We start from the raw sequence: 20,151 nt of genomic DNA, 5'->3' as shown, positions 1-20,151 counted from the left end.
AAAGCTCCAATTGAGACATAGGACTTTAAACAGTTAATCAACGAAGTTCATACAAATCTCATAAATTAAACAATGGAGTTGAAGGACAACATGGCTAAAGAAATAAAGGATATTAAAAGACATTGAGGGAGCAAAAAGGAAAATTTGAATCTTGGAAAGAAAAATAACAGTTTATGGAAATAAAAGACACAATAGGTGAGATTAAAAATACAACAGAGGCACAATGCAGCAGATTTGAAATCATGGAAGAAAGAATCAGTGACACAGAGGAAAAAATAACTAAAATTGAAGAAAAAGAAAAATAGAGGAAAGAATGGAAAAAACTGAGCAATGATAACATTAAGCACCCCAATATATGTGTTCTGGGAGTTCCAAAAGGAGACAAGCAGGGAAAAGGCAGAAAGAGTATTTGAGGAAATAATGGCTGAAAATTTCCCAATTCATGTCCAGGAAGTACAGAGTACTCTAATTAGAATAAATCCAAATAGATCTACCCTAAGACACACAATATGCAGAATGCCAAATGACAAAGAGAAAGAGAAAATTCTAAAAGCAGCGAGGGAAAAGTGAAACTTCACATACAAGGATATCCAATAAGATTTAGTGCAGATTTCTCTTCAGAAACCAAGGAGGCAGGAAGGCAGTGGTATGATATAATTACAGTACTGAAAAAGAAAAATTGCCAGCCCAAGAATTCTTTACCTGAAAAACTGTCCTTCAAATATGACAGTGAGCTTAAAATATTCAGATAAGCTCTTTGGTCTCAGCTGCAGAAATGAGGTGATGAAAGAAATGTCATTGTTTGGAAAGCATTGTAATAAGACGCACACCTTGTGCTGCTGCTGTGGCTCTAAGGCCTACCACCTTCAAAAGCTGACCTGTGGCAAATGTGACTGCCCTGCCAAGCGCAAGAGAAAGTATAACTGGAGTGCCAAGCCTAAAAGACGAAATACCACCAGTACAGGTTGAATAAGATACCTAAAATCGTATACCTACCAAGTGCAGTGAATGTTTCATGATGATGGAGGAGGATGTTGTTATAGGGGGAGGAGTGGGGTAAGGGGGTGGGGGGCATATGGGGACCTCATATTTTTTTAATGTAACATTATAAAAATAAATAAAGACAAAAGAAAAAATAAATAAATAAAAATCGTATACCTCAGATTCAGGCATGGATTCCATGAAGGAACACCTGAACCCAAGAGGGCAGCTGTTGCAGCATCCAGTTCATCTTATGGATTTCACTGATTAGTTGTGCAATAAATGTTCTGGTTTTTAAAAAAATTCACAAATAAACAGAAACTAAGAGTTAGAAACAAGAATCCAGCTCTGCAGGAACAGTAAAGGGAGTTCTGCAACCAGGAAGGAAAAGACAAGAGAGAGGCTTGGAGGAGAGTTTAGAATTGAAGACTATCAGAAAGTAACTAAAATGGTAAAAAGATGGACAAAAATAAGATATGACATATGAAAGCCAAAGGATAAAATGGTTGAAGTAATGCCTTTACAGTAATAACAATGAATGTTAATGGATTAAATTCCCTAATCTAAAGATATAGGCTAACAGAATGGATAAAAAAACATGAGTCATCCATAGGCTGTCTGCAGGAGATTCACCTCAGACCCAAAGATGCAAATAGGCTGAAAGTGAAAGGTTGGAAAAAGATATTTCATGCAAATAGTAACCAAAAGAGAGCAGGAGTAGCTATATTGGTGTCAGACAAAACAGACTTTAATTGCAAAATGTTATAAGAGATACAGAAGGCCATTATATATTAATAAAAGGGACAAACCACTAGGAAGGAGTAATAGTCATAAATGTCGATGCCCCTAACCAGAGAGCCCAAAAACATGAAGTAAACTCTGGCAAAACTGAAAGGAAAAATAGACGTCTCTGCAATAATAGTTGGAGACTTCAATATGTCACTCACTTCAATAGGTAGAACAACTAGACAGAAGGTCAACAACGAGACAGAGAACTTGAACAATATGATAAACATGTACAAAACATCGCACCCCAAACCAGCAGGTTATACATTCTCTCAAGTGCTCATGGATCTTTCTCCAGGATAGACCACATGTTGGGCCACAACATGGCTATCAATAAATTCAAGAAGACTGAAATTATACAAAGCACCTTCTCTGATCATAATGGAATGAAGATGGAAATTGATAATAGGCAGGAAAGGGAAATTCTGCAAATATATGGAGGCCAAACAACACATTCAAACAATCAGTGGGTCAAAGAAGAAATTGCAAGAGAAATTAGTAAATATCTCAAGATGAATGAGAATGAGAACATATCAAAACCTATGGGATACAGTGAAGGCAGTGCTGAGAGGAAATTTATAGCCCTAAACGCTCTATTAAGCAAGAAGTAGAGCTAAAATCAAAGAATTAACTAAACAACTGGAGAAACTAGAAAAAGAACAGCAATCCCAAAGCAAGCAGAAAGAAAGAAATAACAAAGATTAGAACAGAAGTAAATGAAATTAAGTACAAAAAAAAATGGAGAAAATCAACAAAACCAAAAACTGGTTCTTTGAGAAAATCAATAAAATTAACAAACCCTTAGCAAGACTAACAAAGAAAAAAAGAGAGAAGATGCAAATAAATAAAATCAGGAATGAAGGGGGGAAGTTACAACTGACCCCACAGAAATAAAAAGGATCATAAGAGGATATTATGAGAAACTGTATGCTATCAAATTGGGCAGCTGAGATGAAATGGGCAAATTCCTAGAAATGCACAAACAACCTACATTGAATTTACAAGAAATACAGGAGGCAAGCAGATGTAGCTCAAGAGGCTGGGTGCCTGCTTCCCATTTATGAGGTCCTGAGCTCGATCTCCCATACCTCCTAAAAACAAACAAATGAAAACACCAACTTTCATTGGGGAGCAGATGTAGCTCAGTCTCTGAGCACCTGCTTCCCATGTATGAGGTCCTGGATTCAATCCCTGGAACCTCCTAAAAAAAATGACAGAAAGTCAACAAACCAATCACAAGCAAAAAGATTGAATCAGTTATCAAAAACCTTCCAACAAAGTAAAGTCCAGGACCAGAAGACTTTAGAGGTGACTTTGAGAATTAATACCAATCCTGTCTAAATTCTTCCAAAAAATTGAAAAGGAGGGAAAATTACCCAGTACATTTTTGAAGCCAACACACCCTAATACCAAAGCCAGATAAAGATACTACAAGAAAAGAAAATTATACACCAATATCCCTATTGAACATAGATACAAAAATTCTCAGCAAAATACTTGCAAATCAAATCCAACAGCATATTAAAAACAATTATACATCATGATTAAGTGGGTTTTATTCCTGGTATGCAAGGTAGTGCAACATAAGAAAATCAATTAATATAATTTACCACATTAATAAATCAAAGGGAAAAAAACACATGATCATCTCAATTGCTGCAAAAAAAAGACATTTGACAAAATCCAGCATACTTTCTTGATAAAAACTCTTCAAAAAGATAGATATAGAAGTAAAATTCCTCAAAATAATAAAGGGAATATATGAACATCCCACAGCCAACATCATACTTAATGGGCAGAGGTTGAAAGCTTTTCCTCTAAGATCAGGAACAAGACAAGGATACTCACTGTCACCACTGTTATTCAATATTGTGCTAGACATTCTAGCTAGAGCAATTAGGAAGAGAAAAAATGGCATCCAAATTGGAAAAGAGGAAGTAGAACTCTTACTATTTGCAGATGACATGATCCTATATTTAGAAAATCCTAAAACATCTACAACAAAGCTACTTGTAGCAATTTGATATGGTTATGGATTCTAAAAATAGATGTTGGATTATGTTTGTAATCTGGTCTATACCTGGGCATGATTAAGTTATGATTTGGGCTTTGATTGGGCCATGTCATTAGGGCATTGAGTCCCCACCCCTTCGTGGACTTTGGTGAGGGAAGTAACTTATACTTTATGGCCTGGTATCTGTAAACTCCTACCCCAAATAAATACCCTTTATAAAAACCAACCAATTTCTGGTATTTTGCATCAGCACCCCTTTGGCTGACTAATACGCTACTTGAGCTAATAAATTAGTTCAGCAAGTGGCAGGATACAAGATTGACATGCAAAAATCAGTAGCATTTCAATACACTAGTAATGAACAAGCTAAGGAGGAAATCATGAAAAAAATTCTTTTTACAATAGCAACAAAAAGACTCAAATATCTAGGAATGAATTTAACCAGGAATATAGGATCTGTATTCTGAAAACTACAAAACAGTGCTGAAGAAATAAAAGAAGACTTAAACAAATGGAAGGACATTCTGTGTTCATGGATTAGAAGACTAAACATCATGAAGATGTCAATTCTACCCAAATTGATTTATAGATGTAATGCAATACCAATCAAAATTCCAACAGCGTACTTTACAGAAATAGAGAATTACCAAATTTATTTGGAAGTGAAAAAAGTCCCAAATAACCAAAAGCATCCTAAAAAAGAAGAGCAAATTCAACAGACTCACACTACCTGAACTTGAAGTGTATTATAAAGCTACAGTGGTCAAAAGAGCATGGTATTGGCATAAAGATACACACATTGATCAATGGAATAGAACTGAGAGTTCAGAAATAGACCCTCACTTCTATGGTCAACTGATTTTCAACAAACCTACCAACTCCACTTTTCTGGGACAGAACTGGGTATCCATAATCAAAAGAATAAAAGATACCTTCTATCTCACTCCTTATACAAGAATCGACTCAAAGTAGATCAAAGACCTAAACATAAAAGCTAGGACCATAAAACCTTTAGAAGATAACTGTAGGGAAATATCTACAAGACCTCGTAGTAGGTGGGGGTCTCTTAAACCTTACACCTAAAGAATGAGCAAGAAAATAAAAAATAGAGGGAAGAGGACATGGCTCAACTGATAGAGCGTCCACCTACCATATGGGAGGTCCAGGGTTCAAACTCAGGACCTCCTGGCCTGTGTGGTGAGCTGGCCCAAGTGCAGCGCTGCTGTGCAAGGAGTGCTGTGCCACTCAGGGGTGTCCCCTGTGTAGGGGAGTCCCACACACAAGGAATGTGTCCTTCATTGAGCAGCCTTGTGCAAAAAAAGCACAGTCCACCCAGGAGTGGCATCGCATACACGGAGAGCTGACGCAGCAAGATGACGCAACAAAAAAGACACAGATTCCTGGTGCCACGGAGAATGCAAGCAGACACAGAGGAACACACAGTGAATGGACACAGAGAGCAGACAATTGGGGGGAAGGGGAAAGAAATAAATTTTAAAAAATAAAATAATAATAAAAAATAGATAAATGAGACCTCCTCTTTATTAAACACTTCTGCCCCTCAAAGGACTCTATGAAGAGGGTAAAAAAAGGCAGCCTACTCCATGGGAGAAAATATTTGGAAATCATACATCTGACAAGGGTCTAAAATCCATGATGTATAAAGAGATCCTACAACTCAGCAATGAAAAGACAAATGACTGGATTAAAAAATAGGCAGAAGCCCTGAATAGACATTTTTCTAAAGAAGAAATACAAATGATGGAAAAAAAACCCAAAACCCAACATGAAAAATGCTCAACATCACTAGCTATTAGGGAAATGCAAATCAAACAATAAGAGATCATTTCACTAGAAGCAGCTGTGGCTCAAGCAATTGAGCTCCTGTTTACCATGTGGAGGACCCGGGTTTGATCCCTGGGTCTTCCTGTTAAAAGAAAAAGGCGTCCCAGACCTGCGCAGAGAGGCTCACAAGGCCCCCGTGCACCAAAAAGATGATGAGGTAACCAGATAGAAAAAAAATTGATATAGTTTCACACTTCCTAGAATGGCCGCTATTAACAAAACAGAAAACTACAAGTGTTGGAGAGGATGTGGAGAGATAGGAATGCTTATTCACTGCTGGTGGGAATGTAGCCCACTGTGGAAATCTTTTTGGCAGTTCCCATGGAAGTTATAGATCTACTATGTAACCTGGCAATACCATTACTAGGTATATACCCAAAAGAACTGAGATTAGTGAAACAGACATCTGCACACCACTGTTCATAGCGACATGATTAGCAATTGACAAAAGATGGAAACAGCCCAGGTGTCCATCAACTGATGAATGGATAAACACTGTGGTATATACGCACGATGGAATATTATGCAGCTGTAAGAAGAAATGAAGTTGTGAAGCATATGACAATGTAGATGTTGAGGACATTATGTTGAGTGAAGCGAGACAGGCACAAGAGGACAAAAATTGTATGACTTCACTATCATGAACTGAATACAATGAGCAAACTCATGGGGTTAATAGCTAGAATATAAATCACCAGAGAAAAGAATGTGGTTAGAGAATGGAAAACTGAGGGTTAATCTGTGCAGAACTGGTAAAATATTGGTTGTAAATGTTTGGAAATGAGTAGAAATGGTGAAAGCCCATCATAGGATTTGTAATTAGTAGTGCTAACATATGGGTATGATAGTGGTTTGTTTTTTGTTGGTTTTATTTTTTTGGAGTAATGGAAATGCTCTAAAATTGATTGAAGTGATGCATGTACAGCTCAGTGATTATGCCAAAAGCCACTGATTGTACACTTTAGATAAATAGCATGGTTCATGAGCAAAAAAATAAGAGTGGGTTTGGGGGAAAAATACACCAAATATAAGATATGGACTACAGTTAGTAGTAATATTTTGATGATACTCTTTCATAATTTGTTATAAATGTTTCACAGAAATGCAAGGTATTGTGGTGGGGTGGTGCACGGGAGCCCTTATGATGTTATGCATGTTTGCTTTATAAGTTCACTACTTTAACCATACACTTATTGTTTATGTATGTTCACATCTGAATGATATACTTTGATAAATTGTTTTTAAAATGAAAACAAAACCAAGAGTAATGGTGCTCCAGAAAAGGTTGAATTGTCAACCAAAGCAAGTCTTTGATGTCAAGCTCTTTGCCTGATAAAGAAGGTTTGGGATGCCATGGGAGCATTTGGATCAATGCTTTTGTAACTCTCAAGCCTGAGTCTCCCGGTTTCATGGAACTCTCTGGGCCTGCAGAAGTCCCTCCTCCTTGTTAAGGGCTAAAGTTCCTTCCTGCATGAAGATGATGCAGAGGCCTCTGCTGTGCAAGAGAGCAGGACACACACACACACGCCCGGAATTGACCCCATCTCCCTTCCTGGCCACCAGACAAACAACTAGAGTCAAGTTACCACCAAACCTGGCCTGGGATGTTCTGGACCTGCAGCCGAAAGAGGAAAGCAACTGTCCCCTGAAGGAGCTGTGTACTGGCAGGGGTTGGGAGAGTAAGTGTGAGGCTGGAACCTGAGGATGCTAGATCAAGGGGCAGAACATAGTTTGAGAAGAGAGAATTTATGATATGGAAGCACTCTCCTGTGATACAAAATTTTTTACCCTGGCACTGATCCCAGGAGAAGGTACCAGGATGGCTCTTAGGGGCCTGGAAAGAGCAATGGCCCAAACCAAGTGGAGTAGACATGCCCCAACCAAACATGACTGCTGCTAGAAAGGATCAAATGGCCTGGAAACTCCCCAGCTTACTATGTTCTCTGGGAAGACCTAGAGAAGCACTTTTTTACTAAAGCAATAAAGAATGAGCTGGTGGAAAGAGCACAAGCACCATGGAGAACTTCATTGTTGGCTGTCCTCTGTAGGCCAGAGCAGGGAAGGAGGCTGTTGTAGAAGTGGGCAACGGATGAGAGAAGCCTGATAGCAATGGATGAGAAGCTGAAGTTAGTAGGCGCCTAGTGGCAGCACTTAACTGTCAGAAGGTGAGCAATATTCTCTTAATAAGCAGCCAGGTCAGAGTAGCAGCCAGAGGGCCTGGTTAATAGAACATGATGTTCCTAGGGGCAAGATGGATGGGCATCCTAAAGGTCCTCGTTTAAGTTTGTTTTTTTTTTAAATCAGTCATGATCCTTGCCTAGATTCCAACCTAGAACCTACTGACTGAAGGACCCTGCATCACCTGACAAATGTATAGAGTAAGATTTCCCTATCCCTTTCAACTTGGATAATTACTTGGGTAATCATACATTGGGGAAAGAGGATTACTCAGACACTTTGAGAACTGTTGGACTCAGCACGTTTGACATCAGTACAGGAATCTGAAGCATCATCAAGGCCCCTTGTTAGAGTGGGGGCATATGGAATCAGATGATAAATAAAGTCATAACCCATGGCTAGTTTTCTAGTGAAGTGGGTTCACAATGTCCAGAGACCTACGCTGTAGTCATTTTCCTGGTCTCTTAATGTATCATTGGAATAGACATAGCTGAGAATTGACAGAATCCTCCCATTGCTTCCTTGGCTTGTGGTTAAGAGCCTTCATCGTGGAGCACATGAAGCCTCTGAATTGGCCCAGCCAAAAAAAAACTATATTGCATCCTGGGGGAAATGGCAAGATTAGTATCACCCTCAAAGACCTGAAGGATGGGCTACATCACTTCCCCCATTTAATTCTTCAGTCTAGTCCCTATAAAAATTGGAGAGATCCTGGAGGACAACAGGAGACTACCACAGACTCAGTCTAGTAGTCAAACAAATGCGATTTCTTCTGCTGATGCTGGATATTATCTTTACCAGAGTAGATTAATATGGCCTGGGTTTCATGGCATGTAGTCATTAATCTGGTAAGTGAATTCTTTTCCATCCCCATCAAAAGGAAGATCAGGAACTGTGTAACGTCGCATGGGAAGGTCAACAGCACACATTTACAGTCTTGCCCTAAAGTCATGTGAATTCTCCCACCCTCTGTAATAGTCCAAAGGAATAGGATAACATTATACAACACTACACTAGTTGACTGTATTGATTACATCACGTTAATAAAACCAGATGAGTAAGAAGTTAAAGCCCAAGGTAAAACGTGCTTCAGAGGGTGGGAGAGAAACCCAACAAAGATTCAGGAAACCACAACATCAGTGACGTTCTTGAAGTCCAGGGGGGACATCCCCTACAAAGCGAAAGGAAATAACTTCATCTTATATCTCCCACCACTAAGAAGAAAGCCCAAGGCCTCGCAGGCCTTGTCAGGTTTGGTAGCACCTGGAATACTGCTCTGTTCATTTGCTGAGTGGAATGGAAGGCTGCCTTCTTTGAGTGGCAGCCTCAAAGGAGGAAAATGCTCCATAGCAGGTCCAGGCTGCAATACAAGCTGCTCTGCCATTTAGGACATATAACTAAAAATTCTTCATGGTGCTAGAGATCATGGTAGGAAAAGATTCTGTGTGAAATGTATAGAAAGCCCCAATGGCAGAATCACCATTTAGATCCCTAGGGCTCTGGAGCAAGGCCACACTATCTGCAGTGGAGAACTGGACACCATTTGAAAAATCGTCTCTGGTATACTACTAGGTCCTAGTTGAGACAGAGCATCTGACCATGGGACATGAAGTGACCATGTGGCCAGAGCTGGCCGTCATGAGCGAGGTTAGGTCAGATCCATGAAGTCATAAAGTCAGCAACCCATTGTATGGTTATGTATGGGCACAAGCTGGACCAGGGAGCTCAAGTCAGCTGTATGGGCAGGTGTCCAGCCCCTCTGTCATCCGCCACTGTTGAATCAGTGCCCTTCCTTCAGATCACATCTATAGCCATGTTGGCATGGAGGGTAGGGAGCTTGTGACCAGCTGATGGAAGAAGAAAAAGATCAAGCTTGGTTGGTGGATAAGTTGACTTGGTCTGTGGGTGAAACAGAGATGGAATACTGCTGCCCCCTGGCTCTACTCAAGGGTGGCCCTGAAAGAGCAGGGAAGAGAAATCCTCCCAACGGGTAGAGCTTCAGGTGGCACACAGAACACACAGAAAGAAGTGGCCTGAGATAAGAATGTACGTGGACTCATGGGTAGTGGCAAATGACTTGGCTGATTGGTCATGGACCCAGAAGGAGGAACATTAGAAGATTAGGGAAGGAAGCGGTTGTGGCTCAACTGATAGAGCATCTGCCTACCATATGGAGGGTCCAGGATTCGATACCCATGGCCTCCTGACCCATGTGGTGAGCAGGTTCATGTGCAGTGCTGCCTGTGCACAAGAAGTGCCCTGCCATGCAGGGCTGTGCCCCATGTAGGGATGCCCCATGCACAAGGAGTACATCCCACAAGGAGAGCCGCCCAGGAGTGGCGCCACACACGGAGAACTGATGCAGCAAGATAATGCAACAAAAAAAAGTGACACAGTTTCCGGGTACTGCATGACAAGAATGCAAGTGGACACAGAAGAACACATAGTGAATGGAGACAAAGAGCAGACAACGGGGGTGGGGAAGAAGGGGAGAGAAATAAAATAAATTTTTTTAAAAAAAAGAAGATTAGGGGAAAAGAGGACTGGGGAAAAGTCCTGTGCATGGACCCAAGGGAGTGGACACAAAGTGTGAGGCTTTTGTATCACATTTAAATGTGATCCACGAGGGCCTACCTCAGGGCTGGGGTATAGTCAATCCCAAGCCGGCCAGAAAGCAAGCAAGAAACAGTTTGAAAAACAAGAAGAGACTACGCATATCCACTGCAGTGGCAAGTTTAATTTTGGAACAAGTAGCCAAGAAAAATTTCCCAAGATCCTTACTACTAGATGGACCTGAGAGAACATTTAGTCTATTCTCTCACCAAAAAAAGAAATTAACCAGCTTCCAGTTGAACACTTTCAAGATGGGATACTCATTACCTCTCAAGGCAGCCTGCTTCCCCTTGGGACATTTGCAAATACTCAGCAGGTTTTCCTTCTGTAGCAGGCTGGGGTTTTCTCTTCTATGCTCCAAGGACATGCACGAACCCCTCTTCCCATCTTTAGGCTCCATGTCAAGCTAGGAATAAAAGAGAGCATTTCGGGAAGGCAGAGAAGCCATCGACACTTTGTTAGCAGAGTAATCTAATGAAGTTAGGCTGTAAGAAATGATCTCTTGGGAAGCAGATGTGATTTAAACAGTTGGACTCACATCTACCATATAGGAGATCCAGGGTTCGATGCCCAGGGCGTCCTGGTGAGGGCAAGCTGGCCCATGTGGAGTGCTGGCCTGTGTGGAGCAGTGCCTCGCTCAGGAGTGCTGGCCTGCGCAGGAGTGCTGGCCCACATGGAGTGCTGCCCTGTGCGGGAGTGCTGGTCCACGTGGAGTGCTGGTCCACGCAGAGGGCTGGTGCAGCAAGATGATGCAACAAAAAGAGACACAGAGAAGAGATAATAAGAGATGCAGCAGATCGGGGAGCTGAGGTGGCGCAAGAGAATGATCACCTCTCTCCCCCACTCCTGAAGGTCCCAGGATCAGTTCCCAGAGCCGCCTAATGAGAATACAAGCAGACACAGAAGAACACATAGCAAATGACACAGAGAGAATAAATAAATCTTTAAAAAAAAAAAAAAAAAGAAGCAGAAATGATCTCTTTTAATGAGAGAAGCAGTGTTTGACAGGGATGTGTTTTGCTCTGAGGGAACTAATACTCTCTCCCCTCCAGCTCCATGGAGAGAAAAACAAGAACCAATTGGCTAAGTAAAAGTCTGGGGTGGGGAAGCAAATGGACTCAGGAACTGAGTGGGGGTGGGGGTGGGGGAGTGGGTGTGGCGGAGAGGGGGAAGCGAAAAGAGATGTAAGCTCAAGGGAAAAAGGAGTAAGGAAGTTTTCTATACCATGCTCTAACTATAGGGTTGATTGTCTAATGATAAGGCTTTACCTTCCCACCCTCCCAAAAGTTAAGGGCTATACTTATCTTTAGCTTAAACAACCACTCATCACTTCTGAGTATAACCCAAGTGTCTTTTGGCTGAGCCAGATCCAGAGGCAGCTCAGCGTGGCAGCTACCCAGCATCGACGTATAAAACGAGATCATCCGTGGGCTGAATCAGAACCTTGGTGCCGGTGGACTCAGGTTTCTATGTGTGACTCCTAATACTAGACCTGAATTATTCCTGTGCCTGGCAGAATGGGCAATGCCCTTGAGTGAAAATTGAAACATATTCCTCACCAGCTTCAAACTCTCTCTTCCGAGTATTTTGACCAACTTCTAAACCACGACTGCAGCCACGGGCCTTGGCACCAGCTCTGAAGCCAGCCGGCGACTCCAAAATGGTTCCCTAAGGCCGGCAGCTGCAGGCAGCTGAAATTAGGAACCCCAATCACGCAAGGGAGAGTACTGCTCACCCGGAAGGAGAGATTTATTGTCTAATATTTAAACAGCTTAATGTGCCTCCCAATAAATTGTCTGGTTTAGAAAAGAGCAAGAAAAAAATATACGCCATAAATCCCTCATGTTTAACATGAAAGAATATATATGCAGTTTTTTATGAACAGAACATCTGTTTCTCCCCATCTCCACTTACTGAGTAAAGAATGCTGGTTGTTCTCAGTGCCCCCAGACCCCGGCCTCAATATCAGAACAAACGAAGCCACATTATCATTAGTGCCCAAGCCACAAAAGCTCTCTGTGCCACCCAGCAGCACCGCCAAGTGCTCAGCCCACCCCCAGCTGGGGCTCCCGCCCCGTCCTCAGCCGGCCTTTCCCCTGTGCTCCTGGGACCATGTGGGTGCTGCGGGGCCAGCTGGCCTTGGCTGGGGGCACCCAGAGCCCTCAGGCCGGGAAAGTGCAGACCTGGAGGTGGAGGAGCAGAGGGGAACGGCCCCACAGCTCACACCGCATCACACCTTGTCAGCGGACCGTGAAGGGACAGCGGGGTCCCCAGAGCCTCCCCACATCCTTCCACTTCTGGCCAGGTTCTCAACCAGAGACACAGCCACTCCATCCCTGCCCTTCGCCTCCTCTTTCACTACCCCCTTGCCCAGAGTTTCCTGACTTCCTAGTATTGCTACAGGACCCCAGAGGGAGGCTCTGTGAGGTCAGGGTTTGCTGCCTGTTTTATCCACCATTGTATCTTTTTTTGTTTTGTTTTTTGAGGAGGTAACCAGGGAATGAACCCAGGACCTTCTCCATGGAGAGCAGGCTCTCAACCCCTGAGCTACTTCCGCTCCCTCACCACTGTGTCTTTAGTATAGATGCTCAATACTTTTTGTAGAACAAATTTAAAAAAAAAAAGAACGAATGAAAGAAACCCTCCTGCCGCCTCCCTCAGCACAACTGAAGTGTATCATTTCAGACAGAGAACCTGCCTGGTCCCAGCCCCCCAGTTTGACATGGGCTCGAACTGGTGGGCTCAGCTAGGAAGCAGCTATGATGGGAACACTGGATGCTGACCACCGCGTCTCCTCCCTACGTGGAGTCCTGGTCCCACGAGCACAAGGCCCACCTCCCAGGCTCTGGTATCATATGATGCAACCTAGCTCCCCCCGGCATGCCTGATGGTGGGACTGCACCTCCTCAGAGACGACCCCGCCATCCGCCTTGGCCCCAGCAGCCCAGACAGAATCCCCAGCATGAGGCCATTTCCCAGGACCCGGGCCTTTCAGGTCTGAAGACCGTGCTGGCGTCGGGTAAAAGTTGAGCCCTGCCAGTCCAGGCCAGTTTCCTTTAGTTGGTCAAGGGGATACAGAGGCAGGCCTGCACGTGCTTCCTCAGAGCCCCAGCACCCGTGGCCTGTGAGTGCGTGAACAAAGCACACACTCACACACACCACGAGACACAGGCCACGGAAATCCATCTTGATGAACTGGGAGTCTGGAGACTGAGATCCAGCTTTGCGCAAACCTGCACCCCATTAACACTTGGAAGCAGACCGCTTCCTGCGGGCAGTGACCCAAGGGTCCCCCCACAAGGACGTGCGGGAACTCGCCAGCCGATCGCATCTCCCCTGTTCCCCTCCGGCTGTTCTGGTCAGAATGAGAACCACCCTGGGCACAAAGGCGAATGTAAGTGTCTGCCACAACTGCTTCTGCTTTTCAAAAGGTGAATTTTCCAGCGTACAGCCACAAAGGCTTAAAAAGCCGGCAGGCCCTCCAGGACACCCCGCTCCAGCCACGCCGGCTGGGAGGCTGGGGGGCTGCTGTTGGGAATGCTTCCCCTCCCACCTGCATTATCTCCTCCACCTGCACAAACATCCAGGAAGGTTTTATTTACTGGGAATGGATTTGGCTGTGATAATTTTTTAAAATGTTAAAAGCGCAGATGACTCTAAGTGTTTTCACAATCAGAAATCGAAATGGGGAGGCAGGCTTTTAAAATGAGAATAGACTGAGTGTGGAGCACGTGCCCAGCAACCTTATGAGCTCACACTGATGGAGAGAGTGGGGGCCACAACGTGGCCCGTTCCGCCCGGGGGAGGGGGGCAAGAAGGCTCCGCTGGGAGCCGGAGGGCAGCTGCAGCCGCATTTGAAAGATGAGATGGTGTTCGCCTGGCGCCTGCAAGTTTAGCCAGGCCACGTGGCAGAGGCTTTCCGTGCAGAAGCCTCCGTCTTCAGTGCCTTAAATCATTAGAAAATCAGATCCCAGTAATTGGGGAAGAGGGAATCCAAAAACTCTGGACTGTAGCATGTTTAGAAGAGGAAAAAAACTGAGTTTTTATCATTTTCAAATTCTCAAATGGATAAATAATTGTGAATAAGTTAATAAAGCGTGGGTGGGAATTCCTGGTAGGAGGGTGGCGTAAACACTGGTCTCTGGAGAAGGTTCTCGGTCTTCCTTCCCTCCTCTCCCAGCAAAATGCCACTGAAATGGTCACCAGAGAAAGGGAGGGACTTGCAACAGCCCTGAAAAACAGCCATCCGTGCCAAGGACACTTGAATTTCTGCCAGACTGTGCCTGTTGGGCCAAAGTGAAGGCAGGCCTTCAGAGAAGGCGAGTCACCTCTCATCAGACAGGCCCCCCGTGCTCAGGACAAAGTCGGGGGTGCTGGCTGCCCCAGGGGAGCACCCCCGGCGCTCTGCAGTGAGGGCTGGAGGCCAGGGCGGCTCGAGGGCGATGGGGCGAGGACGGATCCTCAGGGCTCTGCCTGTGTACCTGCAGCTTTCAGCCCACCCAGTGCAGTCAGGGTGTCTGGCTGGTCACACCTGGGCACAGCCACACAGCAGCCTCAAGATTTACCTGGTACAGCTGGTGTTGGCATGAAGCAGGAAAACATGCTACCAAACTGCCAGATTGTCCACTGCCTTTTTGAGAATTGGAAAATAATAAAATCCCATTTTTTTTCTTTTCTAAAAATTCATCTCTGGAGGTGGCACTAAACCTCCCAGCAGGGGGTGCCCGACTCCGACTTTCTCCCCCCTCTCCTGCCCGCACGAGGTCTGAAAAGATAATTTCTTGCTGTGTTTCCTGTCGGTTTTCCTCAATTCCTTTGATCTGAACCTGAAGGTGACTTTGAAAAAGATGAAGGCAGGAACTCTTACCAACCCCCCCTTAGAGCTGATTCTTTCTGGACTCCAAGTCATTGATAGATAGGAAAAAAAAAATGAAAGGCCTTTCTCCCTTCCTAAACTCAGAGCCATTTGAGAAATAGGTTGCAGGAATTAGGCAACTGGAGATCAAAGGAGGTTGGAGAAAGCCGCTTGAGTTTCTCAGGGAAATGGGCCCCATAGTGGTTCACACCTGACTGAGACAGACGTGACTCATTGCCCCCTGCAGGACCAAGCCCAGAAAACGCCCTCTCAGAGGAGAGGATGCTGAACCTCCACCAATCAGGTAAGATTCTCCTCTGAGGAGTGGACCGGGGTGGGCAGAGAGGCCAACAGAGGGGCTTAAAAGTTTCCTCCTCTAAGTTTTTGGGTTTTTTTTTTTTAAGATTTTTTTTTTTAAATTTATGTCTCCCTTCCCCACCATTCCCCCCATTGTCAGCTCTCTGTATCCATTCGCTGTGTGTTCTTCTGTGTCTGCTTGTATTCTCATTAGGCGGCTCTGGGAATCAATCCTGGGACCTTCCAGAGTGGGAGAGAAGCAATTACTCTCTTGTGCCACCTCAGCTCCCTGTTCTGCTACGTCTTCTTATTTTCTCTCCTCTGTGTCTCTTGTAGTGTCATCTTGCTGTGCCAGCTCTCAACGTCGGCTGTCACTCCTGTGGGGGCGGCTTTCCTGCGCTGGGAGGCATTCCCATGCAGGGAGCACCCCTGCGCAGGGCGGCATTCCCGCATGGGCCGGCACTCCATGTGGGCCAGCTTGCCCTCACCAGGAGGTCTGGACATCAAACCCTGGACCTCCTATATGGTAGACTGGAGCCCAATTGGTTGAGCCACAACCATTTCCCTCCTCTAAGTTTTACAGAAACAGAATCATACTGAAATTATTCAACTACTTTTTAAAAAAAATTTATTCAACTATTTTTAAATCACCATTTTATCGTGGACATTCTTCAAGGTTAATACATATGTGGTTAATTTATTAAAAATAACTACATGATGTTTATCACTTAGTATTGATGTCCCATAGTTTAACTCATTAACCTGTTATTGGGGAAGCGGATTTGGCCCAGTGGTTAGGGCGTCCGTCTACCACATGGGAGGTCCGAGGTTCAAACCCCAGGCCTCCTTGACCCCTGTGGAACTGGCCCATGCGCAGTGCTGATGCGCGCAAGGAGTGCTGTGCCACACAGGGGTGTCCCATGCATAGGGAGCCTGACGTGCAAGGAGTGCGCCCCGTAAGGAGAGCTGTCCAGCGTGAAAGGAAGTGCAGCCTGCCCAGGAATGGCACTGCACACATGGAGAGCTGATACAACAAGATGACACAACAAAAAGAAACACAGATTCCTGTGCCACTGACAACAGAAGCAGACAAAGAAGAACATGCAGCAAGCAGACAACTGGGATGGGTGGAAGGGGAAGGGGAGAGAAATAAAATAAATAAATTTAAAAAAAACAACCTGTTATTGGATATTTGGTTCATTGCTACTCATTTTGCCACTATAAATATTGTGGCAAAAAAAAAAATCTTAGTCCACATATCCACATATCCCAGTGTCTTTATTTTTGTTAGATTTCTAAGAGATGGATATGTCCATTTCAATTTTAATAGGTATATCCTGAAGATTGGAAGAAGATGCTAGCAATTCACATTCTTTTGAGAACACATGAAACCTCTAAGCAGTTGCTTCAAGTTGGATTTTTTCTCATTCTCAAGTTTTTTGCATCTGATTTTCCCCCAGTGTCCTCGCATACTCTCTAAGTGTTTTATTCAAGAAGAGTAATGAGGAGGGATTATTTTTAAAACATCTTCCACATCTGAGAGGGTCTTTTTGTTGCCTTAATTTGTGAATGTCAAATGGCTTTTCCTTTAATGTGTGTGTGTGTTAGGTTTTTCAATGAGTGTTTTTCAAACTGCAGGTCACAAATGACTCAATTGTGAATACCTTTTTTAAAATGTGAAAAACAATAACAAGAATAAAAATATTAGAGTGCATTGAAAGTAGTAAGGATGATATTGCATCATGAATGCCTAAAGAGGGAAATTCAAATTTTCTTTTTATATTCTTTATCCTGCTTTTTAAAAAAGCAATATGAGTTGAGGTGAAAAACCAAAACAGAAGACATTTATTGCCCTGGATGTTGAGAAATCTGAGACCATGTTAAATTTAGACTCTTTATTTTTTTCCCCCTATTGGTCTATAAGAGCCTTATTTTATCACACCTTCTCCCCCAATTTAAACTCCTTTTTAAAACTATAAAATAAATCTATTTACATGGTTTAAAAAGAAAAGTAAATGTCTCTCCTGCTCCAGACCTTCAGTTTCCTTTCCAAAGATGCGTGTGTGTGTTTGTGCTGTCACAGAAATTTTAACTTTTTCCTTTCAGAATTCCACCATAACGTGTCTAAGTATGGTCTTCTTTTCATTAACTTCACTTGGAACATACTCTTAGTTTCCAACTGAGTTCTTTCTTTATACCAGAAAAAAAGTTCTCCTCCTGTTTCTTTGATTACTACTTTTCTACACCAATTCTTTTCTCTTCGGGATTCCTATTATTCTCAGGTTCTATACCCTGTATCCGCCTGCCTGCTTCTTTCCTTTTCATCTCTTTATCGTTTTACCCTTGACCATGTTAATTTTATTTTCTGCTATTTACAGCCTACATCATGGTTTGAAACTCAGCTATTGTGGTTTCTGTCTCTCTTCCTGCTCTCAGATTTCTCCTTCATAATGATCTTTTCTAGTTTCAGAGATATGGAGCCCCCTGGAATCTTATCGAGAATTTGAATCAGATACTCAGATTAAAAAAAAAAAAAAAGAACTTGTGCTGCAGTAAATATATATATATATTTTTTAACCTGCACAGATAGGCAGATCCTTTAGAGTCATCAGGGGATGCTTCTCTTTTGAGCTGCAAAATCTTTACCCAGATCCTGTGAACTTTCCTTTGCCTCATCTTCACAGAGGGAAAGCTTTTAAAAGGCTTATATCTGTATATATTTCTATGAGCAGAAAGAAGGATATGGAAGAGACAAAGCAAACAGTCAAGGCAGGTAAATTCTAAGGGGTAGGAGCAAAGGGGAAAGAAAGAGAGATCACTAGGTGTTCTGAACCACTTTTGAACTCTTTGACTTGTAGCAATAATATGTCTAACTTTTGAAAATTCTAAAGCAATTGTTAAAAATTGATCTAGCTGATAAAGGCATTAAACAAGTTACTATACATACATTACTCTAAGTAATTCTTTTATAGAAATAATTTCAAAGTTGAGTATTTTTAAAATGTGTTTCTTCCTTTGAAAGAGTAGCTACATTATGAACAAAAATGAACATAACAAAGTTTATAATCCTAGATGAAATTAAGAAAAATAAATGAATGGAGAGAAATTAATTTTCCATAAAAGGTAGTAAAAATTATAGTTCTGTATGGACTGTGATCACTGAATATATCAAAAGCATATGAGGGAAGCAGGTGTGGCTCAAGTGATAAGGCTTCGGTCTACCATATGGGAGGGCCTGGGTTCAATCCCTGGGGCCTCCTGGTGAAAAAGAAGAGAAAGCGTGCCTGTGTGGCAAGCCAGTGCCCACATGGCGAGCCGAGTGCCTGTGCAGTAAGCCAGTGCCCGCACAAGTGAGTCATGCAGCAAGATGACTCAACAAAAGAGACATGAAGGGGAGAGTCAAGGTGAAGTGCAGCAGAAACCAGGAAGTGAGGTGACACTGATGACAGGGAACCTCTCTCCACATCAGAGTTCCCCAGGATCAAATCCCAGTGAATCCTAGAAGAGAAAAAGTGAAAAAGAGAAGGCAAAAAAAAGAAACAGTTACAGAAGATCGCACAGTGTATGGACACAGCAAAACCAGCAGGGGGAGGGGGAAGGGGAGGGGGAGGGGGAGGGGGAGGGGGAGGGGGAAATGAATAATTAAATCTTTTTAAAAAGTATTTGAAAGCTTTAAAGTAAATACTGGTAAATTAAAAATAAAATCCTTGCTTTCTAAAATATTGGAGAAGATTATAGTAAACAGTCTATATAGCATTAAAAAGTAAAGAAAGTTAACAGCAAGATGATATAAATATTTGAAGGCATCAAAAGAAATGATAGAAGCAACACCAATCCAAATAAAAAGATGAGATACAAAAGGAAAACAGAAGATCTTATTAACGCAACAGAAGATAGGAAAGGAGAAAAAAAAGTGGAGAAAAAGGAGGGTGAAGAGAAAATATAAATTAATAGTAAAAGGAAGTCCAAATAAATGTGAACTGATTAAACACATTTTTTTTAACTTAAATGTTTTTTTTTTTTTTTAAGATTTATTTATTTATTCCTTTCTCTCCCCTTCCCCCCCACCCCGGTTGTCTGTTCTCTGTGTCTATTTGCTGCATCTTCTTTTGTCCGCTTCTGTTGTTGTCAGTGGCACGGGAATCTGTGTTTCCTTTTGCTGTGTCATCTTGTGTCATTTCTCTGTGTGGGCGGCGCCATTCCTGGGCAGGCTGCACTTTCTTTGGCGCTGGGCGGCTCTCCTTACGGGGCACACTCCTTGCACGTGAGGCTCCCCTACGTAGGGGACACCCCTGCATGGCAGGGCACTCCTTGCGTGCATCAGCACTGCACATGGGCCAGTTCCACACGGGTCAAGGAGGCCCGGGGTTTGAACCGTGGACCTCCCATATAGTAGATGGACGCCCTAACCACTGGGCCAAGTCCACTTCCCCACATTTTAAAAATAGATGATCGGATTTGGTAAAAAAAAAAAAATCAAAATCCTTTTGTATACTACCAATGTTTTTTTTTCCCCAATTCTGGAATGATCTCAGTTTTCATGTCTTCAAGTATTACTTTCCTGCCCTTTTCTTTTTTCTTT

Source organism: Dasypus novemcinctus, chromosome 21, assembly GCF_030445035.2.
Source record: "Dasypus novemcinctus isolate mDasNov1 chromosome 21, mDasNov1.1.hap2, whole genome shotgun sequence".
Taxonomy (NCBI): Eukaryota; Metazoa; Chordata; class Mammalia; order Cingulata; family Dasypodidae; genus Dasypus; species Dasypus novemcinctus.
Note: the sequence above shows the minus strand (reverse complement) of the source record.